The sequence below is a fragment of the Triturus cristatus genome, chromosome 10 (genome assembly GCF_964204655.1).
Source record: "Triturus cristatus chromosome 10, aTriCri1.1, whole genome shotgun sequence".
NCBI classification, from domain to species: domain Eukaryota; kingdom Metazoa; phylum Chordata; class Amphibia; order Caudata; family Salamandridae; genus Triturus; species Triturus cristatus.
The window spans coordinates 349,658,121-349,684,204 of NC_140593.1; the positions used below are offsets into that span (position 1 = coordinate 349,658,121).

At 48.4% G+C, this 26,084-nt stretch overlaps 1 protein-coding gene across 4 annotated transcripts in view; it reads right to left on the reverse strand.

The window, feature by feature from the left end:
• The window catches only part of TRAK1 (trafficking kinesin protein 1), a 561,749-nt gene that overhangs the window by 436,882 nt on the left and 98,783 nt on the right, over window positions 1-26,084 (reverse strand). For 3 of the 4 annotated variants that reach the window (XM_085631564.1, XM_085631563.1, XM_085631562.1), the window contains exon 1: window positions 19,108-19,285. The exons of the other annotated variant lie outside the window; for it this stretch is intronic. The gene's annotated coding sequence lies outside the window, so the exon portion shown is untranslated. Of the gene's footprint in view, window positions 1-19,107; window positions 19,286-26,084 lie in introns of those variants that run through there. 4 annotated transcript variants of the gene reach the window in all.

Here is a 26,084-nt window from a genome sequence, read left to right on the forward strand (position 1 = left end):
GCTGACCTGGTTCTCTGGCTCTAGAGCAGCTCTGCTGACCTGGTTCTCTGGCTCTAGAGCAGCTCTGCTGACCTGGTTCTCTGGCTCTAGAGCAGCTCTGCTGACCTGGTTCTCTCCCTCTAAAGCAGCTCTGCTGACCTGGTTCTATGGCTCTAAAGCAGCTCTGCTGACCAGGTTCTCTGGCTCTAAAGCAGCTCTGCTGACCTGGTTCTCTGGCTTTTAAGCAGCTCTGCTGGCCTGGTTCTCTGACTCTAGAGCAGCTCTGCTGACCTGGTTCTCTGGCTTTGAAGCAGCTCTGCTGACCTGGTTCTCTGGCTCTAAAGCAGCTCTCCTGGCCTGGTTCTCTGACTCTAGAGCAGCTCTGCTGGCCTGGTTCTCTGGCTTTGAAGCAGCCCTGCTGACCTGGTTCTCTGGCTCTAAAGCAGCTCTGCTGACCTGGTTCTCTGGCTCTAGAGCAGATCTGCTGACCTGGTTCTCTGGCTCTAGAGCAGCTATGCTGACCTGGTTCTCTGGCTCTAGAGCAGCTCTGCTGACCTGGTTCTCTCCCTCTAAAGCAGCTCTGCTGACCTGGTTCTCTCCCTCTAAAGCAGCTCTGCTGACCTGGTTCTATGACTCTAAAGCAGCTCTGCTGACCAGGTTCTCTGGCTCTAGAGCAGCTCTGCTGACCTGGTTCTCTGGCTTTGAAGCAGCTCTGCTGACCTGGTTCTCTGGCTTTGAAGCAGCTCTGCTGGCCTAGTTCTCTGGCTCTAGAGCAGCTCTGCTGACCTGGTTCTCTCCCTCTAAAGCAGCTTTGCTGACCTGGTTCTATGACTCTAAAGCAGCTCTGCTGACCAGGTTCTCTGGCTCTAGAGCAGCTCTGCTGACCTGGTTCTCTGGCTTTGAAGCATCTCTGCTGGCCTGGTTCTCTGGCTCTAGAGCAGCTCTGCTGACCTGGTTCTCTGGCTTTGAAGCAGCTCTGCTGACCTGGTTCTCTGGCTCTAAAGCAGCTCTGCTGACCTGGTTCTCTGGCTCTAAAGCAGCTCTGCTGACCTGGTTCTCTGGCTCTAAAGCAGCTCTGCTGACCTGGTTCTCTGGCTCTAAAGTAGCTCTGCTGACCTGGTTCTCTGGCTCTAAAGCAGCTCTGCTGACCTGGTTCTCTGGCTCTAGAGCAGCTCTGCTGACCTGGTTCTCTGGCTCTAGAGCAGCTCTGCTGACCTGGTTCTCTGGCCTTGAATCAGCTCTGCTGACCTGGTTCCCTGGCTCTAGAGCAGCTCTGCTGACCTGGTTCTCTGGCTCTAGAGCAGCTCTGCTGACCTGGTTCACTGGCTCTAGAGCAGCTCTGCTGACCTGGTTCTCTGGCTCTAGAGCAGCTCTGCTGACCTGGTTCTCTGGCTCTAGAGCAGCTCTGCTGACCTGGTTCTCTGGCTCTAGAGCAGCTCTGCTGACCTGGTTCTCTGGCTCTAGAGCAGCTCTGCTAACCTGGTTCTCTCCCTCTAAAGCAGCTCTGCTGACCTGGTTCTATGGCTCTAAAGCAGCTCTGCTGACCAGGTTCTCTGGCTCTAGAGCAGCTCTGCTGACCTGGTTCTCTGGCTTTGAAGCAGCTCTGCTGGCCTGGTTCTCTGACTCTAGACCAGCTCTGCTGACCTGGTTCTCTGGCTTTGAAGCAGCTCTGCTGACCTGGTTCTCTGGCTCTAAAGCAGCTCTGCTGGCCTGGTTCTCTGGCTCTAAAGCAGCTCTGCTGACCTGGTTCTCTGGCTTTGAAGCAGCTCTGCTGACCTGGTTCTCTGGCTCTAAAGCAGCTCTGCTGACCTGGTTCTCTGGCTCTAGAGCAGCTCTGCTGACCTGGTTCTCTGGGTCTAGAGCAGCTCTGCTGACCTGGTTCTCTGGCTCTAGAGCAGCTCTGCTGACCTGGTTCTCTGGCTCTAGAGCAGCTCTGCTGACCTGGTTCTCTGGCTCTAGAGCAGCTCTGCTGACCTGGTTCTCTCCCTCTAAAGCAGCTCTGCTGACCTGGTTCTATGACTCTAAAGCAGCTCTGCTGACCAGGTTCTCTGGCTCTAGAGCAGCTCTGCTGACCTGGTTCTCTGGCTTTGAGGCAGCTCTGCTGGCCTGGTTCTCTGGCTCTAGAGCAGCTCTGCTGACCTGGTTCTCTCCCTCTAAAGCAGCTTTGCTGACCTGGTTCTATGACTCTAAAGCAGCTCTGCAGACCAGGTTCTCTGGCTCTAGAGCAGCTCTGCTGACCTGGTTCTCTGGCTTTGAAGCAGCTCTGCTGGCCTAGTTCTCTGGCTCTAGAGCAGCTCTGCTGACCTGGTTCTCTGGCTTTGAAGCAGCTCTGCTGGCCTGGTTCTCTGGCTCTAGAGCAGCTCTGCTGACCTGGTTCTCTGGCTTTGAAGCAGCTCTGCTGGCCTGGTTCTCTGGCTCTAAAGCAGCTCTGCTGACCTGGTTCTCTGGCTCTAAAGCAGCTCTGCTGACCTGGTTCTCTGGCTCTAAAGCAGCTCTGCTGACCTGGTTCTCTGGCTCTAAAGCAGCTCTGCTGACCTGGTTCTCTGGCTCTAAAGCAGCTCTGCTGACCTGGTTCTCTGGCTCTAGAGCAGCTCTGCTGACCTGGTTCTCTGGCTCTAGAGCAGCTCTGCTGACCTGGTTCTCTGGCTTTAAAGCAGCTCTGCTGACCTGGTTCTCTGGCTTTGAAGCAGCTCTGCTGACCTGGTTCTCTGGCCTTGAAGCAGCTCTGCAGACCTGGTTCCCTGGCTCTAGAGCAGCTCTGCTGACCTGGTTCTCTGGCTCTAGAGCAGCTCTGCTGACCTGGTTCTCTGGCTCTAAAGCAGCTCTGCTGGCCTGGTTCTCTGACTCTAGAGCAGCTCTGCTGACCTGGTTCTCTGACTCTAGAGCAGCTCTGCTGACCTGGTTCTCTGGCTTTGAAGCAGCTCTGCTGACCTGGTTCTCTGGCTCTAAAGCAGCTCTGCTGGCCTGGTTCTCTGACTCTAGAGCAGCTCTGCTGACCTGGTTCTCTGGCTTTGAAGCAGCTCTGCTGACCTGGTTCTCTGGCTCTAGAGCAGCTCTGCTGACCTGGTTCTCTGGCTCTAGAGCAGCTCTGCTGACCTGGTTCTCTGGCTCTAGAGCAGCTCTGCTGACCTGGTTCTCTGGCTCTAGAGCAGCTCTGCTGACCTGGTTCTCTCCCTCTAAAGCAGCTCTGCTGGCCTGGTTCTATGGCTCTAAAGCAGCTCTGCTGACCTGGTTCTCTGGCTTTGAAGCAGCTCTGCTGGCCTGTTTCTCTGACTCTAGAGCAGCTCTGCTGACCTGGTTCTCTGGCTTTGAAGCAGCTCTGCTGACCTGGTTCTCTGGCTCTAAAGCAGCTCTGCTGGCCTGGTTCTCTGGCTCTAAAGCAGCTCTGCTGGCCTGGTTCTCTGGCTTTGAAGCAGCTCTGCTGACCTGGTTCTCTGGCTCTAAAGCAGCTCTGCTGACCTGGTTCTCTGGCTCTAGAGCAACTCTGCTGACCTGGTTCTCTGGCTCTAGAGCAGCTCTGCTGACCTGGTTCTCTGGCTCTAGAGCAGCTCTGCTGACCTGGTTCTCTGGCTCTAGAGCAGCTCTGCTGACCTGGTTCTCTGGCTCTAGAGCAGCTCTGCTGACCTGGTTCTCTCCCTCTAAAGCAGCTCTGCTGACCTGGTTCTATGGCTCTAAAGCAGCTCTGCTGACCAGGTTCTCTGGCTCTAGAGCAGCTCTGCTGACCTGGTTCTCTGACTTTGAAGCAGCTCTGCTGGCCTGGTTCTCTGGCTCTAGAGCAGCTCTGCTGACCTGGTTCTCTGGCTTTGAAGCAGCTCTGCTGACCTGGTTCTCTGGCTCTAAAGCAGCTCTGCTGACCTGGTTCTCTGGCTCTAAAGCAGCTCTGCTGACCTGGTTCCCTAGCTCTAGAGCAGTTCTGCTGACCTGGTTCTCTGGCTCTAGAGCAGCTCTGCTGACCTGGTTCTCTGGCTCTAGAGCAGCTCTGCTGGCCTGGTTCTCTGGCTCTAGAGCAGCTCTGCTGACCTGGTTCTCTGGCTCTAGAGCAGCTCTAATGACCTGGTTCTCTGGCTTTCAAGCAGCTCTGCTGACCTGGTTCTCTGGCTCTACAATGGCTCTGCTGAGCTGGTTGCGACAGATATATGGTAGATTCTGAAGAAAAGTCACTCAGGAGTAAATTTCTGACATTTTGGAATTGACAGAGGATTGTAGGAGTACTGCCGGGAATCCATGATGACAATCACACTTTCGTGAGGCCAGTTGTGGAATTTATTTGTAAATCTCAACGTTCTCACATGGGCATATGGGTATTTTTGTAAATAAATATAGGTAACGTACATTAACGCATGCGCAAATCCTTCTCAATTACAGAAACCCATTCGCAAACAAGTTTGGGTGAGTCTGTTCTCCGTTTCCACCCTCCTTAAAGACGTACTCCTGCCCGGACAATTTTACATTTTGGACCGTGACATAGGAGGGAACGAATTGCGAGAACACCCACAAACACGCAAGCTTGGCGAGGAGAAACTTCCAGTCCCAGAGCATTCCCACCACGTAACATCCGCGTCCCGCCCCTTGGTTGCAGAATACATGGAAGAAAATCTCTTTACTAGTGTTATAAATCTACACTCTGATTCCTACGCCTGGATTAACCTCCATAGAAGAACAGGTGTGTTCACCTTCGTAATGGTTTAAAGAACCAAACCCATAATGTTTCACTTCGAGACTGCACTACAAGATTCCAGCTCTAATACCAGCTTCACTATTACACAAATAAGGTACGTGATCCTGGCCAAACCACTATCTTCCCTTACCATAATTCTTTCACAATAATAGGGTCTGCTTAGAAACAAGGCAGCCCTCAAAATAAATGCCTATATTGGCTCGATATGTTGAAACACACGTTTACAACTGTGTTTACAACTGAAAACAGGGCACTTTTAAAAATAAAACTACTATATCCTGTTTAAACAAGTCCCAGACACCGTACACAACCTACATGAGACTCCAGGCTCAAGAGGTTGCAGGGCTCAGCTTACAGCACACCCACCATTAGGCACCGTGAGCCAGCCCTACGCGGGGACAGGAAATGGGCACGCATAAGGAGTGTACATCTCCTGTCCATACGCGTGCACATCTCCTGTCCCTCTTCGGCAGAGAAACCGACAACAATAGGTCTCGCCAAGGCGAGCAGCAAATGCGCTGCGTCGCTAGGTGAGACCTAAAAAGGAGGTAAATAGAAATAAAACTATTGCCCTGGGTCACACAATTTGGTCAAGTGGAGAGCCGGGAGTCATCCCAGGTTTTATGGTTTCACATTGCGCACTTGAGTTCAGCCACTAAGTATACATGCTTTGCTTCCCCTACACTGACTTTCCACCCCCCGCTGGCATCAGTGCAGCCTTCGGTCTCACCAAAGACCAAACTTTGCTGCCCCTGGGAAAATGTTTGTGAGTACCCATGCAATAGACTGTATGCATCGACTTCTTTTTAACAGTTTTTAAATCAGGCATTGACTATGCATGTGTACTTGCTTACTTTTTTTCTGGAGTAATCACTTTCAGGCCAATATTAGTGTGCCACATACTGTTGTGTGCTATAGGGAGAACAACGTTCCCTATAGGGATATATCCATAGAGTAGGCAAGAGTTTAAGAAAAGGGTTTATTAATGGCTCCGGGCTGCTGGTAGAAGTGTAAATGTACACCTAACTTTACGCCTATTAGATAACCATTTCCAGATTGGCCATGTTGTTTTGAAACCACATTAATTATGTACTCCTTTGTTACACCAAGATGTGCAGGACTTCCGATTGGCGAGAGAGGAAGCCGTGTTTTTACCTGGGAAAATTAGGATGCTGCCGGGTGAGCAGAGAAGCCTCAGCTAGGTATCTCTGCTCAAAGTCGTTTAGAGCATTTTCTCATGAGAACCTCAGGTACCATCTTAGCTCATCTTTTCTACAGTTTCGATTTAACCATGTGAGTTATTTTAGGACTATGCAAAGAAAATGTGAATCAAAAAAGTCATGGAATTTCTAGCCGTATTCGCATTACACGCTTAATAACAATGCGAGGGCGAAGCTACGCTGGTGCGCCTCATGATTACCAACGTCTTTGCCTTTGTTAAACAGGTGCCAGACATCGAGAAGGCGGACAGACTGGTTTTATGCAAGAAAGGCGTTCTGCTGGGAGAAGAACTGCAATATGGAAGACGAGGTTTGGAAAGTAAAATGTCTAGCAACGTTGTTCAGAGAAAGAGAGAACTCCATTGCCTTTGAAAGAGAATGCACTGGAGAAGCGCATGGGAAAAATGCAGATCAAAGATTTTTTTGTGCAATATTATCTGTATCCATTTTAGAAGACTGGAACGGTGGTGGAGAGGGGGACAGTCGAAAATGGTATTTTAGAAATAGATATTTTCATCTTTCTTTTAGAAATTATTCAGATGTTATCAACAAAAGGTGTTTCCTAATTTTCCATAGCTCTCCTATCTCCTTGTGGCTATAATAAGGCTAGATATTGTATCACCTTACCTTCATTAAGAATATTTACTACACGTATAGGACTGCATATTGTTGACAACAGTATGTTATTAGCCTCAATTAAAGAAAAGCATTTTATCTAAGATTACGGAACATAAGCAACATCTTGATACGGTCGACAATACCGGCCACTTCTGGAGCGCCTCCTTTAAAGGAGGTCATGAGTTCAACCTGTTATAGAATGTATGTGCTATATCGATCGGCAGACCCCCTGCTGTGATACACGGTAAACATCCTGTAAATGTTGGCCATGTAACAAATAATTTTCTACTCTAAAGATACGATTATTTTATTTTCGTACAGTGATTAAAATGTTCATATAAACAATCGTAAAAGCCTAGCACAAGCAAATCATTTAAAAGAAAAATATTATAAAACGTTTCAGTTGCTTTTAGCAGACTTATTAATGAACATAAATACCTAGAATGTGAGCTGCATGTTTTATAGGCAGTATCTCTTCTCTCTGGGCAATATACATTACTTATGGACAATATTAGCAATATAGCGCCTCTTCCTACCATGCAATGCAACAATGAACCTTATTGGATCCACGCCCTTGGGATGCAAAGCCAGGCAACATTCATGACAAAATGGAGCAGCATTCTCTCATACGGAGACAAGTCACCAAATCTACCCAACCTTTTACTTATTTTATTCGTCCGAATCTAGGAATATGAGCTGCCAGTAATCATTCAAGGCTTTACAAATGGCAACCATATTTAAAACAGTTAAATCTAGTCTTACGATTCCAAAAGCAAATTCAGGTTATTTATATAGAATGCATATGCTGTTCATCCCGCCAGCAGTGGGGGCTCCAGGTTCATATACCGGCAGGTCCACTCAGCTTGTCATTCATTTGTGGTAGATAAAATGAGTACCATTGAGTTGGGTAACAATATACATCTGTTATTTCAGTGCCAAGATGCCCCGTTGCTGGGGTGAACGTGTGCTTTACAAATACACGTTATGTTATGTCAGCACAGCGATGCTCACTGATTATTGGGAGACCATCTCAGCATGTCCATTTCAGTGACCGTGCAACTGGGGCTTGAGGCAGCCTGAAGACCCTAGAAGCTGGTGTGAATGGGACTGGTGCCAGTGGGAAGGCTCAGCCTCAGGGGCCTCCGTCCTGCAGCAGATTTGGTGTCTCCAAGAACCACCTGACCAAGAACCACCTGACCTGTAACCGCATCCCTTTCTGCGGTACCTCGGGTTCCTCTATTCCGCTGCTCCCAGGCACCCACTCAGACTAGGCCCCGCCTTATGACACCGCCAGCGCAGGGCACAAGCTGACCTCTGTGATTCGCCCCCGGATAGTCCTTTACTCTAGGCACAGTGCCCTCACCTAGAATCCATGCGAGGGGCCGATATGAGTGCGCGGTTTGATTTGCACCTGAAGAGATGGGCTGCACTGCTTCTGCCCTTGGTGCCACTGTGTGAGAGAAGCATGCACTGCTGCGGCTTGTAGGTCCCGGTGGCGGTCATTATAGACGTGAAACCCACACTATATGGACCGTATTGCTCCTCTTAGTGATTAAATACAATGCCTTCACAAAAATCACACACCATCAGTGCGAGGACCACAGCTTTTTTTTTTTTCTTTAGTTCAAAAGTAAAGTTTATTTAGACCTTAGGTCTTTAAACCACACAGGCTTATACATTTAAGGAAAATTCTAAAACAATAGAAAATTCATCTTCTTATAACATTTTTAAAATCAAAGCTTTTTGAGGTACGATTTCCGTAGGGTATTTAGAACTTTAGAGCAAGTGTTTTAAAAAGCATAAAAGCAAATAAACTTTAATTTTGGCACTATGAATAACGCACGCCACCATAACGCCACGTGCAGTTAAATCATTGTGGGTTATCCCGGAATTTATGCGTTTCTATGTAGCGCAAACTTTACCCAAAGGTGTCAGAGCGCTTTACAAAAGGACCAGTTACATTACATAAGGACTTCAGAGTACATGAGTTACATAAACGATACAAACAGAAAAACTCTAAATTCACATAGGAATGGTAGTAAGTACACAAGTCTACTACAGATACTACTGGTTAGAGCTACATATATACAAGTTGTAGATTCACTCGAGGTTACATTTAAAAAAAAGTTGAAGCGGTTAGGGTTGGGGGAAAAAAAAATACCAATTTTTAAAGCATGATCTTCTCGCCATTGCTGGGATGGGGCCTCCTCACCGTTATCTGGCGAGTTACGAGCTTGAGGGAAACATGAGGTGGCATTCCTTGAGTCAACAGTCAGTAGGTAGGAAGGAATGGAGGACTGCTCATCGATCCTGCATCTAACGAGGTGTACTCTTGAGGAGGAGCGAGGGGAGAGAGGAGAGGTGGGGAGGTGGGGGTGACGCGAGAGGGGAGGGAGGGGAGAGTAGGGATGGAGGAGAGAGGGGGAAGGGGTAGGCACATCCGCGGTATCGAGCCACAGAGGGTTGAATGTAGGGGGCAATTGCAGGCTCACCTCTTGTTTTCGTTGTTTTTTTTGCACTCTCCAAAGTGCGACTTCTCCCAGTCCGGCACCATACTTTGTTCAACTCCTCGTCCGGCGCCATGCTTTAGCAGCCTGTGGCACCAGGGGAGCATTCAGGAGATATTGTTTGCATTAAGCGCAATAGAATGATTTCTTGCCCCCAGTCTGAGGCGAGCAAGGTGGCTGGTCCAGGTGGTAGCGGGACGGTATTTTGGTGTTAACGGCCCCCTTTCCTCACTGCACCAGTCACGGGACAGACTTCTAGAGCAGCTAGATGGCCTCTCGCCCATCCCACCCAGGGCAGCACTCACCCAGTGGGACCTGGAGTGTCAAAGAGACCAGCAGTTGATATGACGGGGTGGGGGTGAACTCTAGGGGGGTGCTGCTGCAGCGTCTGAGGCTCTGCGCGTCACAGCGTCCGAGGCTCTGCGCGTCACAGCCTCCCTTATCCTTCAGTGGTTGGAAAGCGCCCTTGGGTTCCGCCCTCCGGTCCTGGGCGGTGAGCGGCAGGTGAAGTCGGAGTACTTAAGCCTCCCCGAGGGTCTGGTCAAGATACACTGTGGTGGAGCTAGAAGGCCTCCCCGAGAGTTTGAGCAGGCTCCTCTGTCATGGAGCCAGGAAGCGAGATCTAAAGGCTTGATGAAGGGGCTTTGCTGGATGCTAGGGATTTACGCCGCATCTTGTAGCATTTGCACATGTTGCGGTCCTTTCTCAGTTGCTCCCTGCATGGGCTTCTCCACAGTCTTTCAATGGTCAGGGGATAGTTTACTCCTGATTCCGATGGGTGATGGCTCGATTAAGGGGCTTTTATTCTCAGGATTTACACTATATGGCGATCCCTAGGCCAGGGGCTCCAGGCAGGAGCTCCTTAACAGGAGGCCATCTTGGTAATGCACATATACCCTGATACCCGTATTGTGCGTGTGCACGAGGTAACTTACCTTGCTGTGTTATACATGTTGTCTGTGCCCCTGTTTGGGGAGCACGGCGTGGCCTCCAGCTGTCTGTAGTTTGATCCTACCGCCAGTTCTAGCTGCAAAGTAATATAGGGGCTGATTACGATGGCGGGCAGACTTGCGTCCACCACCCAACGTATCGGAAACGGGAACGCCCCCCAACAGTCAGTCAGCAGTCCCGACATAGGCATTACAATGCGACTGCCACCACAGCGGTCGCAATGCCTTTATTTTGAATTGCGGTGTGTGCTGCAACCAGCAGCACATGCCGCAAGACAAAAAGGGGACACTGCACATATCCCTGCACTACTTGGCAGGCACCATGCGGTGCCTACCAGGACCCATGTCTGGGGGGCAGAGGGGAAGGGGGACCCGCTACGGGCCCCCAAAGTCCCGCTACGGGCCTCCAAAGTCCCTTTCCGCCATGAAAAGGCGAGCAGAAAGGGACATTGTAATCCCTATGGCGGTGCCTGGCAGGCACTGCTTCCATTGTAGGGAATGCAATTCCCTCCAACGCACCGGCAGGCTCCAGGAGCCTGTCGATGCATGGCGGTAGGTCTTTCCGACAGCCAACACACCGCCCGCCATCATAATGTGGCAGACGGGGATATTGCTTATGATGGCAGTGAGACCGACACCAACCAGCCTAATCAGGCCCGTAGATCAGAAGCCACCGTTTTACCTGTTGTGTGAATTTTACTGAAACTATAAACCACATTTTCAGTAAACCGAACCAATTGGCAATGTCAGTGCTTGCTTACACATCTTGTAAGTGAGCTCAGAGGAAGGCACGCAGCCACTGTTTATTTAGACACAGTTCATACAGGGAAAGACGCGTTGCGACATGGAAGAAGGACAGCTTTCCAGAAAGTTGCTCTTTCTCCACATGCTTCCATGCGTGGAATGTGAAAAGGCCTGGGCAGGGTCTGAGAACATCTGCTGCTCATTGTGGCACGCGCCTAATAATAGCACAGCCGGTGTCCCCCCCCCGCCTGATGATCTCACCAGTGAACCACGTGACCACCCGTCCATTTTATGGCGTGCCATGGCGGAAGCAGAGCTCACAGGGAGGCGAGGGCGAGGCCAGGGGTTCAGCAGCTCTGCACTCTAAACACACAGGGCGCTGGGAAGAAAGCTTCGGTCACTTTTTGGCACGTTTTGCTCTGAATGCTCAGCTCCTCGGACACAGCACTGAAGCGTATAGATCTCACAGGTTATCAGATAATCCTTAACTGTGCATCACCGAATTAATTCACTTTACATTATTGTGCACGGGGCTTGCCAGGAAACTCCAATTCATGCTGGTTCTTAATTAAGTGCTAAAACTATGCAAGTCACAATTCTTCTCAGGTAAGACAATGGAAAAAGGAAAATATTTCTTATTTTTATCAGAATGCAGGGATGGAGGCCTGCGTGGCACAACAGACCTTGGTGCGTGCAGTTGGTTTCCAAAATAGGGACTTTTTGTTGAAAGCAGCCTGTGACAACGAAAGACAGAGGTGTTGTTTGGGAAGATATCAGTGGGAGTGCCACTGCTTACCCCTCACCACAAGGCCACACCTAAAGGGGAAGGGGCGCAAAAGTCCTTTTAGAAGAAGGAAATTCTTTTCCAACTCCTAATAGGGCTTTTGTACATTGAGAAAACCTCCTGTCTGGTTTTCAACCCCGTGACTTTGAGAACCCTATAGTTTGCAAACACAAAAGGCCCTTGCATATCTGGCCCTAAATGCCCTCTGCTCATACAGCATACATTGATGGAAGGCTCATGCATGGGAAACATCGGCTGCAAAACGCTTGCAACCAGAAACAGAACTAATTTGAAAATGGCGCACTTAATTACTCTTACAATTAATAACAATTATGGAAAAAAGGTAACTATCGAGAACAAATGAAACCCATGTTAAACATAATGGACCTGTAAAATACTGCAGCCTTACCTGGCAAAATGAGATTCAGCGGCACAACCGTTAAATTGCATTGCAAATGCTTCATTCGTTCTGGTAGGAAGGCCTCTTAAAAGGTTTGGACCAGCAACAGTAATTACTAGACTAACCTTTCAGGCTCCGCTTTAATGGTTTAGCCCCAAGCCCTCTATATCCAATTAAAGGAGAAGGTCAACCCAAAGGGTTTTCTTGGATATTGGAGCCCAGAATACAAAATCCCAGGATCATCCAGTAATTGTATTTTTTCCAGTGTTACTTTGTGATCAGTGCCCCACATAAAGTAACAAGGACACATGTCTCTCTTCTACTTGAAAAGCATCAGAGAATAGCAGGGGGGAAAGATGACAGCTCTTAAGTGTCAACCTTCAGCTGTCAAAGTTGGAAAATGTGAGAGATATTGCATTGGTAAAAATAAGACGGCGGTATGATTCTATGGCATTCGCTGCCCAAATCGTTTAGGATAACACTACTCCTTTAACTGCCCCTTTGAGGAGTGTTCCAACCAAACCAAAGAACAGCTCTAGTCTTAAAATCGACATGGATGCCACATGCTTTTTTAGGTCGAGCCTAGAGCAGCGCATGCGCTGTGCTCTGGCGAGACTTTTAGTAAGGGCTTCAGAAAATGGTACCACTGTGGCCTAAAGCTTGAGTGCATGTGTGCGGGCACGTGCTTACAGGCCCTGGCTGTTCTCTCCGCCCTCTGCATTCTGTAGATCTTCTCCAGCCTGCTCTTTCCCCTCTCGACCCCTCCCTTTGGACAGGGAGGAGGGAAACTGCTCCTGTTTGCAAGCCTCACCACTATTCATGCCATGGAAGTTTGTCAATAGAGCATGAACAGTGCATTTCATTTCTTGAAAACAACTGTCCCTGTCTCCCTTTATACTCTGGGCTGCTCGCTCCTCTGGCCCCCACCTCTAGGCTTCAAGGTCAGAGTCTGCCAGCAGCTTCACTCTGCAGCTCTTCTCTCCTCCTTCTCCCCAACCCCTTTTTCAGAGGGAAGGGGAAGGGAGGCTAGGTCCATTACAAGCTTCTCAACCAGCAGCTTTAGGTATGTTATAGACGCAGCCAATTTACCCTTAATACATAGTGCTTACACCCTGTGCTACCCCCTCTGTCCTAACACTTATCAGGTTCAAAGCTTGCTGTGCTTACCCCCTCAGCCCCCCCCTCTCTGTCGTAAAACAGATCATCAGGTTCAAAGCTGCCGTGCTTACCCCCCTGCCCCCCGCTCTGTCCTAACACTGATCATCACGTTCAAAGCTCGCCGTGCTTACCCCCCTTCCCCCGCTCTGTCCTAACACTGATCATCAGGTTCAAAGCTCGCCGTGCTTACCCCCCTGCCCCCCACTCTGCCCTAACACTTATCAGGTTCAAAGCTCGCCGTGCTTACCCCCCTGCCCCCCACTCTGCCCTAACACTTATCAGGTTCAAAGCTCGCCGTGCTTACCCCCCCGCCACTCGCTCTGTCCTAACACTTATCAGGTGCAAAGCTCGCCATACTTACCCCCCTGCCCCCGCTCTGTCCTAAAACCGATCATAAAGTTCAAAGCTCGCCGTGTTTACCCCCCTGCCCCCTGCTCTGTCCTAAAACAGATCATCCGATTCAAAGCTCGCCGTGCTTACCCCCCTGCCCCCCGCTCTGTGCTAACACTTATCATCAGGTTCAAAGCTCGCTGTGATTATCCCCCTGCCCCCGCTCTGTCCTAACACTTATCATCAGGTTCAAAGCTCGCTGTGATTATCCCCCTGCCCCCCGCTCTGTCCTAACACTTATCATCAGGTTCAAAGCTCGCTGTGATTATCCCCCTGCCCCCCGCTCTGTCCGAACACTTATCATCAGGTTCAAAGCTCGCTGTGATTATCCCCCTGCCCCCCGCTCTGTCCGAACACTTATCATCAGGTTCAAAGCTCGCTGTGATAATCCCCCTGCCCCCCGCTCTGTCCTAACACTTCTCATCAGGTTCAAAGCTCGCTGTGATTATCCCCCTGCTCCCCGCTCTGTCCTAACACTTATCATCAGGTTCAAAGCTCGCTGTGATTATCCCCCTGCCCCCCGCTCTGTCCGAACACTTATCATCAGGTTCAAAGTGCGCCGTGCTTGGCCCCGCTCTGTCTTAACACTTATCATCGGGTTCAAAGCTCACCGTGCTTACCCCCCTGCCCCAGCTCTGTCCCAACTCTTATGATCAGGTTCAAAGCTCGCCGTGCTTACCTCCCTGCCCCCGCTCTGTCCTAACACTGATCATCAGATTCAAAGCTTGCCGTGCTTACCCCTCTGCCCCCGCCCCCGCTCTGTCCTAAAACTTATCATCAGGTCCAAAGCTCGCCGTGCTTACCCCCCCCCCCGCCCGCTCTGTCCTAACACTTATCATCAGGTCCAAAGCTCGCTGTGATTATCCCCTGTCACCTGCTCTGTCCTGACACTTATCATCAGGTTCAAAGCTTGCCGTGCTTACCCCCCTGCCCCACGCACTGTCCAAACACTTATCAGGTTCACAGCTCGCTGTTATGCAGCACAATATCCTTGGTGCAACAACATCAACTGTTGCATGGCTAAACACTTATAAGGTCCCAAAAGCGAGGCCTATTGGCTATGCCAATGCTCGTCTTAACTCTGTTTTATGCACTGCAGGGTACAGCAGCTGGCAGCCACAGCTTCCCTCCAGCCTCATATAGTCATAACCTAGGAAGAGCACAAAGCAATATTTCTTCTCTGGGCCTGAACACTTACCTAGGTGCCATCCCAGACTGCACGCCTATCTAGATGCCTCGTAGCCCCCAGCAGGTCACCCCCAGCTAACCCACCTTGTGTGTGTGTCCTGTAGAGAGGGCATACTAAGCAAGCAGTAAGCCTCATTGCCTCTCCTCGAGACTCAGATGATTAGAGGCAGTCATCCTGGGTGGGGGACACGCCTGCAGCTTTCCTACTGGTGGAAATACCCAGCCTCTCCTGGCCACTCCTCTGATCACTGTCCCCAACAACACATTCTGACAACTTAACCCCAAAAAGCACTGCTCCATTCCCTCCATAACCATTGGACTCTGTCCCATATACACTGCATCAGACCTGGATTACTGCTTTCCCATGCCCACCAATCCATGTAAAATCACACGAGAGACTAAAAACCTCTCTCCAGCTGCCCCCCAGCACTTGCCCCATCCATCAACCACAGTTGTTGCATCTCAAATGCATTCCACTCGATATGAGCAAAAGTAAATGGTACAGGGAATATGACAGAATGTTCTGCCCCGCATAGTCCCACTTGCATGACAAGATTCCAACTCACCCAGTCAAGCTGGTTCATAGACACATGTACCACAGTAGGGGGTGCCTTATTTTCTAATGGCAGTAGCGGCCAGCGAGTTGACAGAGTGGCGGGGGCAAGTGGGAGGTAGGGGGGGGGGGACTAATAAAATTAAACATAAAACACCTGCTCGCCGGTTCGCGCTCCTCCAGGAACAGGCTCCCAGAGTGCACTGCGGACAATCATGATGCTGCATACAAGCTGCTGAAAGCAGAGTCCGGATTGTCCTGGGCACCGATGATTTGCGCTCCCACGCAGACCTGGGAGCCTGTGCCTGCTCTCTCCAACCCCAGCAATGCATGTGGGTTTGGCCACCTGAGAAGGCCGGCCAAACCCACATGCACAGTGAAGGCAGTGCCCAGCACTGCCCCCTCAAGCCGGTCACCACCCTGGCTCCGCCCCCAAGTCTCAGCTCGGAGAAAAAAATCAAATAATTTTTTTAGACTGCTGGCAGGTGGGGCGATGCTCCTCTCTCATAGCGGAGGAGCCGCTGCGGTCTAGTGGAGATACTGAGAGACCCGATATATGCTATTAAGTTCCAGGCCTGAAGAGCCGGAACGAGGCTGGCCAACACCGAAAGTCAAACTTCATGAATATTTAAACCAACAGAATGGAGTTCAGCTTGAATTTCAATTACTGCTGTTTTCTGCTCATGATTGTAAGTCTGCCTGCATATCTATACTGGACATTAATAAACGAATGAAAAAGTCAAACGTTCACGGCTTCACTTCTCACTTATCGCTAGGAACAGGCTTAATTCCCCTTTATTAAACAGCTTAGCAGGAAGAAAATCAAGAGAGATATGAAATGCTAACACTCCTCACCTTTTCCTCCTTTATATCCATCCATTTCATCTTCGGTTTTCTTTCTTCTGCCACTTCTCTTCTAGCACTCTCTTTTATTCGCACTGTACCCCATCTCCTTGCCACATTTTTTATCTTCATTGGCCATCCAGACCTCCTTCCCAGTCATTTCTTCTGTTCCTCTACATTCGCTGTCCTTTCATTTCCCAGCTTGCTTCCTTCGCCACACTTTACTCTTTCTACTTTACCCTTTTATTCATCCTTCCGTCTCTTTTCCCCACCTTCGAATTTGCCTTGTGTCTTCCTCCTTTCTATTTATTCTTATCACCTTCCTCTCCTCCCACTTCAATTACTTCCACTGCATTTCTTGTCACCCCCCACTATCTTTATCTACCACCTAATATAACCATATTGTCAACCCTTATATCCCTCTTCTGATCTCTCAAGTAATAGAGTTTTTAGGTTTAATAAGAGCTATATTACAAACGCATCTGGACTGTAAATATGTATTCCTCCCTAAGAAAAAATATGCTCAGTTCACTCAATTATATTTTGTGTAGGTCACTCAGCAAGTCAATTCACTAAGAACAACTGGATGTTTTTCCACACTCTAAATGCAATGGTTGTGACAAAACTATAATGCAATATTAATCAAAGTTTTCTTCAGCATACATTTCAAGTAATTCCAATTCAAGTCAAAATATAAGAGAACGTTATGTGTACACAAGGTATCACTAGTACACTTTCCCAAATGTATACAATAGTCTTTAATAAGCTCAAAGAGAACCATATGATAGAATATTTCATAACATTTTTCTTAATCCTTCGCAGTTCAGTCTTCAAAATCTTTAAAACCATATATACGACAATCGAGGAAAACAGACTTAAAAACATCTTTTTGACTCTGATACCAATTTCAATCAGGTTGAGAATTACATGCGGTGCACGCTAGCCCAGAAAAAAAGCTTCTCTAAGACCACATTTCCATAATCTTCAATATTGTCAACCAGCTGTCCCTCCTTACTAAATGGTTGTGAAATTAAGTGTGTATCAAAAAAGATTAGCAGAGTGGAAGACTGCGCATGTAAAGCCATGTTTAAAGCAAACAGCTTTTGAAAATTTGCTGTGGGAAGGTTTATATGTTTCTAGGCGGTGCATCTAGAAAGTAATGCCGGTTGAAACCATGAGAAGCAGCCCACATATCTGCACTACCAAGATCTACAACAGGCACGTCTCTGGATTTCACAAACCAGCATGAAGCTAGAACTCCTCGGATGTCATAAGATTTAAAAATGCAAGAAACTATCCATCCTCTAATAATGGCTTTACATGGTTTGCTGCCTGGAACAAGACCACCATACCAGGCAAATAAATGCCCACAACGTCTGATGGGTATTTTGCTTTTAGATATAACATAAATGTTAAAGACATTGTATTTGCGTAAGGTTACTTCTACAGACAAATATGGTGCTTTGAATGAAAGCAAAGGACTATTCTTGATATATGTGACTTCCACAAAAACATCCCAAATTAAAGAAGTGACCATTCAAAGAACACCCTTGACAGTGTGCAAATTACAAAATGCCCTTCAGGAGGAAGAGAATTAAACTTGAAAATCCTCTCTGGCAGAACAGAGTACTGCTAGAAAAAGCTATTTTATAAGTCGGGAAATCAAGTTCTTAAGAGAGCACTGGTTTGAAACGTTTATGCACGAGCAAAGCCAAAAACGGATTAAATGACAAGACATCACCAAAAGTAGCCTTGAGTGCATCCATTTATTTCAAGCCCAGGGACAAAATCCTAGCCACTTGCTCTTGAATTACTGCCAGGAATACTAATTTCTTCTGGCAATTGCACAGGTTAGTTTCTTAGTAACCAGGTACTCATCTTCAGTAAAGGTAGCGAGAGATTGTGAATTAGCCCTTGAAACCTGAACTATTAATTCCATAACCAGCATCAGTAACGTTTGATCCAAGATATATTCTGTGAACCACACCACACAATACCAGCTTGGATTTGCTAATGAGGCAGGGCAAATGCAGTAAGAAATTTCCTGAACCAGTCTAGAAAGAATATCTGCTAAGAACTTCATCCACAGCCTCAGTAACATTACTAGGCCCTAGCATTGAACACGGAGTTATGCTGCTTCCCTCAGAAGATTTCACATTTATGTAAGGCATGTTGTAGTCTGCTGAGTAAATCTGTTTCCACATGCATCTTTCCTTGAAAATGCAAAGCACAGAGCATTGTTGTCCAAGACCACTACACATTCTGAATAGCTAAGCTGCAGAGACTGAGATAAAGCTAATTCCAGCTTGTTCAGATAGAACATTCAAGCAATGTTGTCTGTGACAGCATGAACAGCTTTCCCCTGTAGAGTCAAAAGGACCTCAGGCCCAGAGAATGGCATTAATCTCCGTTAGCGTTAGACTAACACATATCAGTGTGGTGATCTGCATCACCGCACTGAAATGCAAAGTCACGCATTTATAGCACCTCCTCAGCTGTCTGGAGTGCTTTTTGCCACTGTGTGGGTAGAGTGAGCTAGGTAGTGGTCTGTTCTTCTTGGGACAGGCTTGGGGGGTGGCTTAGCTTAGCTCCTTCTGGCGTAGGCTACAATGTAACCTATTCACCCCACACCAGCGCAGCATTAGCACTGATGTCAGGAGAGTCAGTTTTGATTTTGCCCAATAAGAGAGCAAGAACAGACTTGTGTCAATCAGAACCTCACCAATAGGCGGCCTGCACGAGAGCGGGGCACGGCAGTGCACATGTTTTAAACTGTGCCGGCAGCTCCTGCTAATGCTCACATCAAGCAGCATAATGGTACCACTATTTCCGTATCCACCAGAGTGGTGCCTCTACTGATCTATAGTCAGACAATGCACAGCCACTATGCCGTAGCGAGTGGAGAGTGCTGGCCCGTCAGCGGCCCGTACACTGCCCGGCCAGGGCCGGGGAAAGTCCATCGTCGAAGCTGGCTGGCCAATTCCTGGGGCTGGCACAGACAAGTATCACTCTCTCAAGTGAATGTGCAGCGTCTGCCTCAGTCTCTCCTTTGAGGGTAAAAACAAGGTAAAACACAGGAACTTGCTGTGAATTACCTTGCTGTAGAGGAGGCTTCGTCAATCGCTCAGGAGTAGTCCAGTGAGTCCCAGCAGAAGCTGCCAGACATCCACTTTGGTCCTGCTTGACTTGCAGTCGGTGCACCTCCGCAGAGACCTGTAACCGAGCGCCACCCTGCGCGCCCATCCTCTCGCTGTACCTGAAGGCGAGGAGGACACACCCTTCCCCGTCCCTTTCCTGCTGACTGCAAGCGGAACTGTGATAACAGAGCCATCCAGGCTGCCCGGCTGAGGCAGGGAGCAGGAGGCGTGGAGGCGTACTCCCGGAAAAGGTGACCTTTATTCATCTACTGAGTAAAAATAACTTTATTCTGAACGTCGTGCTGTGTGGTGCGTACACAGTCGGAGCACGGCATAGCTGCAAAGTTCATCAACTGGCTTATGTGTCATATTTTACAAGTTTCAGCAAACAAAGGTGTGACAGTTCAATAAATGTCTTATGTATGGTACTTTGACACTTTTTGCTCCCTATTTCTTGATACCCTTCAGCCTGTGCTGGCTTTCATAGGGAATGTGACATTGCATTCACAATTGTAGTTTTGCTTTCGATACTGTATGCTGGCTACAAACCCAATGCGCGCTGACACTGCGGTTCAGGTAAATAGCGTCACAACCATGCTTAATGCAATGCTGGGCAAAAAGGCCAACAAAAGTTGATTAGATCAAAGGCAGGGCAGGACACGTCACATGCAATATTGGACTGGCCTAGGGAGAGGGGTAAGGGTACCTGATGTGACTTGATTTTGTTGTGCTGCTAAACATAGCAATGAATGGAATGTTTTTGACACTTTTAATAGAATGGTGCGACACTTCGTTTTTTTGTTGCTCACATGGGTGTAATTTCTGATATTTGTGTGTTTCCCTCGTCTTCAATGCTTGATTTTTATCTCGCAAGAAAGTGTTACTCATAGTCGTTCAATGTCACTCATAATTAAACTGAAATTATGAAAATCTCACACATAAGCATGCTGAAACCGTGGCAGCTATGAAGGTTAGAACCGATGCCTCGCTTTGAGTATTTAGGCCTTCCTTTTCTTCCAATTTGAAAAGGAATGTACATCTGGCAGCACTTAGAAATGCTCTCCTAACTTCCTTAAATGGTATTTTGTGCTTTGACATCAAATTACAGGTTTCTTTGGAGAGGGCCGTTTATTGGGAGGGTCTGGAGTGTTTTTGTTTAAAAAAATTGTTAAAGCTCCCCCAGAAGCGATGCTCAAAGCAATAAGACTGCATACAACTGGGAAACAAAAAAAAAAACAATCTGGGCACTTCTCAGCTGAAAATTAACTGTGACAACAACTTCAGTGTTTGAATGTGAACGCTGAATTGTGAATATGTTTTTAACTGCAAGGAGGTGGGATCTTGGGCTGTTCTTGAAACATGGCATTGTGAATCGATAGAGCGTTAGACATCTCACTTCAGATGTCTACATTGGATATTATCATTGCACTGGAGTAGTTATTGTTGGTCAATGAAATGTGGACATAATATATTGTTTTTGTGTGATGTTATTAGTTACGGAAATTGTATACAGTTTTATTGTGGTTTTATAAGATGCTGTAAAAGACGTTTATCTTAAATACAAAATATGTAAGAATCATCAAAAAGGAAACAAGTTTTGAAGTCAGCATTAAGTCAGACACCCAATTCCTAGATGTATTTTATCGGATTAGAATAAATCAACTGCAAGACCCTCTGTGCCTGGTCACTGGAACCCTAGGGTGATATCAGGTCAAGTGTGAACAGATGATCCAGTGTCGCACATCCCCATTCCCAGTGACTGGACATGTAACCTTAGAACGATAATCACCAACAACTACACACAGCGGTTTCCCTTTCAGGATGGGTGAGAGGAGGCCGCACCGAAACAGGGGTGTCACCTTATTATTATTAATGATATGCACTATTATCTCTGATCCTCTTGTGACACCCCCACCTCCATTTTAAGGCTTTGCATCAGGCAGGGCCTGGCTACGTTAGAGCTAGATTTAGCTTCTACAGCCCTACTAGACACTTACAATCTATCTACAAATTCCTGGCAGTGATCCTAAAGTTTCAGCGTCAAAGAACTGTGGGTAGATCTTTTTTTTTTAATAACTTTATTTTTTATTTTTATACAATTCAATAACAATACTACTGACAGATGGGATAAGAAGTCATCAGTACAAGGTGTATGATCAACCTTAGGCATGGAGGTATGGCACTGGCTGGTGAATCTCGCAGCAGGGTTACTCAAGATAATCGTTCATATACATCAGCAGCGACAATCTGACTAATACATAGGACCATTCTGCCAATAGGTCTATTCGCAAACACAGGGCGGGAAAGCAATTCTTATGAGCCAGAACCATCCTTCGCATGAGATAGTGCAAGGGCTCCCTAATCTACATCTAAATCGATCTTGTAGTTCTTTAGCCACGGGAACCAAATGTTCCTGAATTTACGTAGGCAGCCCCTCGCCTTATAAACCACTTTTTCCGCAGCCATGTATAAATCCATATTGGATTTCCATTCTGTGAGTGTAGGAAGGTGTTGTGCACCCCAGTACCTGGCTATGTCCCGTTTCGCCACCACCAACCCCAGATTAACAAGTAAGAGCCCATATCGTGGAAGATCGACATCAGTGGGAATGCCCAATAGTAGGAATTTCACATCCATCTCAATTGTTGCCCCAACTATTTTATTTAGTTCGCCCACTATTTTGTGCCAGTAGGGCTGGATGTGGGCGCATTCCCAAAGGGTGTAAATGTATGTGCCATGTTCCGTGTGGCATCTGAGGCATGCAGGATCTTCCACCCTCCCCATCCTGTGCAATCGTTCTCTATCATAATAGACCCTATGAAGGATCTTATATTGGATGAGCCGCAATCTTAATCTGATCGCCACATCACGTGGATGCATGAGGGCCGCTTCCTAGTCTTTATCCTCAAGGGGTCTTGTGGTAAGTTCCCACTTCGCACGAAGTGGGCCGAGATTATCTGGCATATTGTTGAGCTGTGTTTTGCATGTCAACGAAATCGCCTGCGTCTGGATCTCCTCCTGAAGGAGTCTGTCTTCAAGGGGAGCGTATTCAGGCAGCGGCCCGTTGTCCAACCCCTCCGCTCGCCAAGCATGACGAAGCCTAAGGTACGCATAGGCTTGGGAATTATGCATTTGATATTTGGATTGAAAGAATGAGAAGGAGGCCAGGGAGCCTCGCTCCAGGAGGTCTCCTATTTTGGAAATGCCAATGAGGTCCCATTGTTTGAAACCCTTCAGCTTTCTGATCTCACGCAGATTAGCTCCCTCCCATAATGGGGTCTCCCGTGTAGGTTTCCCCTCCCATCTCATCAACTTCCCAGCAATTTTCCAGGCCTCTATTACCCGTTGGGTAGCGGGAAGGAGTCGCGCCGTGCCCGCACCCCCATGTAGATAGTGTAGGTGGGAGCATTCATGGAATTGAAGCCGTTCGAGTCGATATGCCGGATGATCTCCTGGTGCATGAATCCACTCATTAATAATGATAAGGTGTGCCGCCCTGTCGTAGGCTCCGATATCTGGTACGACCAACCCCCCCCTCCCCCCCCCCCGTTGTAAGAATTCCGTTGCAGGGTCCGCGGTGCTATTCATGGATGAGCACCATCCCAGAGGAGGAGACGCAACTCACTATCAATAGAAGCGAAAATCGTATCAGGTAGTTTGTGATAAGTGTTCTGAAGAACATAAAGAAGCTGAGGGAGGGTCACCATTTTATACATGGCTGCTCTCCCCATGACAGTGAGAGGTAGTTTCCTCCATAGTTTCCCACCTGCCTGAAAAGTCAGCAACACCCGTCGTATATTGCGTTCCACGCGAAGGACGGTGTCAGTGGTAATATATAGGCCCAAATAAAGAAAGCCCTCCTCAGCCAGCCGCAAGCAGCTGGGGTAAGTGTAAGATGCGGGACCTCCACTTACTGGATAGAGGGTCGACTTAGTCCAGTTAATCTTGTAGCCAGCGTAGCTGCCATATTCTTCAAAGATGTGGAGAAGACGGGGCAGGGTGTCAGCAGGCCGTGTGACAGAGCAGAATATCGTCTGCATATAACGATATGCGTTCTTCCTCCAGCGAACCGGGAGCACCAAGGAAGCCCCCTAGGTCAGGTCGGGAATGAACCACACATGCTTGGGGTTCCAGTATGAGGGCAAACAATAAAGGAGAGAGGGGGCAGCCTTGTCTGGTGCCGCGTTGTATCGGCCAACTTGCGGAGAGAGTGCCATTGACCCGCACTTGCGTCTCAGGTTCGTTATTTAATAACGCCAGCCACCCTAGAAAAACCGGGCCGAAGCCCATTGCTTCCAGAGTACGCCACATGAAGGGCCAGTGGATCGTGTCAAACGCTTTCTCCGCATTAAGCGAGAGAAGCAAATGGGGAGTGTCACGAACCCGTACTGTATCCATCCAGTTAGCTAGGCGGCACAAATTAAGACGGGTGGCACGCTTGGGCATAAAGCCAGGTTGGTCTTGGTGCACCAACGAAAGAATCACGCTTAGCAGGCGATGTGCAAGAATTGTGGCCAAGATTTTTGTTTCAATATTAAGGAGTGATATGGGGAGATAGGATCCGCAGTCCTCTGGTGGTTTCACAGTTTTATGTATGACCACCACTGTGGCTAGACAAAGGTCTTGGGGGAGACATCCTTGTTCTTTTGATTCCACGAACAGCTTTAGGAGATGGGGCGCCAGCAGCGAGGTGTTCAGTTTAAAGAATTCACTTGGCAGGCCATTAGAACCTGGAGTCTTGCCTGCTTTCTGGTGACCTATGGCCTCAGTAACCTCCGCCACTGTCAGGTCACCTTCTAGGCTCACCTTCTAGGCTATCTTGTTCGTCGGGTGTAAGGGTGGGCATGTCAATACTCTGAAGGTAATGGCGTATCAGGGAGTCTTTCGCGTGGATGCGGGCTCCATAAAGAGCCTTGTAGTAGCGCTCAAAAGCGCCCGCGATATCCTCCGGAGCGGTATAAATAGTCTCTTGGTCCCTTATCGACCCTACCCACCGTGACTCACTTTCTTTCCGCCCCAGCCACGCCAGCAGTTTCCCCGCCCGACCTCCCGTTTTATAAATGTTGGGTTGCTAGTTGGCAGGCTTTTACCTCATTAGGCGCAAGCACTAAGTATTCGCGCCTGGCTATTTCAAGCTGGCGCAGATCCTCCTCAATCATTGCGGTCTGACTTTTCCCTTCCAAATCCAGGAGGGCATGTTCTAACTCTTCAAGCTCTTGAATCGCATGTTTCTTCTTGTGGGCCAGTATATTTTGCGCCCCGTCACGCAATGCTGCCTTATAGGCCTCCCACAAAGTAATGGCAGATGGGACAGAACCTTCGTTTTCACTGAAATATAGCTGGGAATCAACACGGAGCTCTTCAGCTACAGTCTCGTCCCGCAGTTCCCATGCATTAAGCCTCCATTGCGGAAGCCTTCGGCCACCTCCACCACCTATTTTCATGAGCAGGGGAGAGTGGTCCGAAATCCCCCTAGCCAGGTAGTCAATGTCGGCCACCCGTTGTATCTCCCCTGCCGAAGCGAGAAGGTAGTCCAAGCGAGAGAACACCCTATGGGCTCCGGAAAAATAAGAGTATGTCCGCCGGAGCGGGTGGTGGCGCCGCCACAGGTCAGATAGGCCCAGTGACTCTAGAAAAACGGCCAGAGGTGATATATCCGGGGTGCCCTTTTGAGGTAAGGAGCGATCCAGTAGGGGATTCAATACATCGTTGAAGTCTCCTCAAAGGATGTGTATGGCGGGGCCAGAGTGCAAGAGGAAGTTAGTCAATTTGTCGAACGTGCGTTGTTGGAGGCGAGGCGGTGCATAGATACTAGCTAGAAAATAAGTCCTATGGTTCCAAACCCCCCCTGACAGCAAAATATGTCCCCTCGGTGTCCACCCACGCCTGCGTAACATGAAAAGGCGGGGACTTCCTACCAAGGATCGCCACCCCACGGGAGCCCTTGGTAAATCCCGCGTGTGCCAGAGTAGTGCAACACCTCCGTCCCAGAAAGAGCATGCAGTACCCAAAAGGTGCGTCTCTTGTAGAAATAATATATCAGGACTATGTCTCTTGAGATACTTGGTTACCAATCCCAGTTTCACCTTGTTACCCAAACCATTGACATTCCATGTCATTACTGTATAGTCATCGTCCAGCATGGTAGTACATTAGCAAAATACGTCCTGGTGTCTGCGTTTGATAGGAATACTCCCCCCTCCTACCTCCCCCACTCTGCGCATCAGTGTGAACACTTGGTTGAATCAAACAAACTCCTTTCCCATCAAATAATCTCCAAAATATATTGAAAACAAGAAAACAGCCCCCCCCCCACCCTACTCTCTTCTGACGTTCTCCTCATCCCCCCACTCGTCAACATGACAACTTTGGAGCAAATCGTCCGTTAAGGGGTCTGTTTTCCCCCCGCCCCTCCCTGCCAATTAAACTACCCAATATCAAAAACCCCCACACAAACACGTCAATCACTTACCCAGTTGTGGGTAGATCATTAACATTCCTGTGCGCGTCAGCATGGAATTAGCTCCTGTTGGAGTTACGTTCCATGAGTAATCCAGTGCTGTTTAAGAAGAAACTAAAAACCCGGTTCTTTGTACAAGTCTAATTCTCGCCCTGCGGACCATGCTATGCATGCAACGGGACACTCCTCGGAGTAGCTGTGCGCAATACAAATAGCCTATCATATCATATCATATTACTTTCCGAACATTGACAAGAGATAGTACCCCTGAGATATCCGATAAATTAAAGAGCAGAAGACACACGCACTCACCTCATACTAGTTCCCTAGACATGAGGCCTTACAATAGTCAGCAATTGAAAACTTCTGGACTTAAGATATGCACTGTTTCAAAACTAATGCAAACTGCAATCCGGGCAGCAGAAGAAATATTTTTCCAGCAGTTTTCTGCCCTGTTAGGGCTTGACAGGCGGTG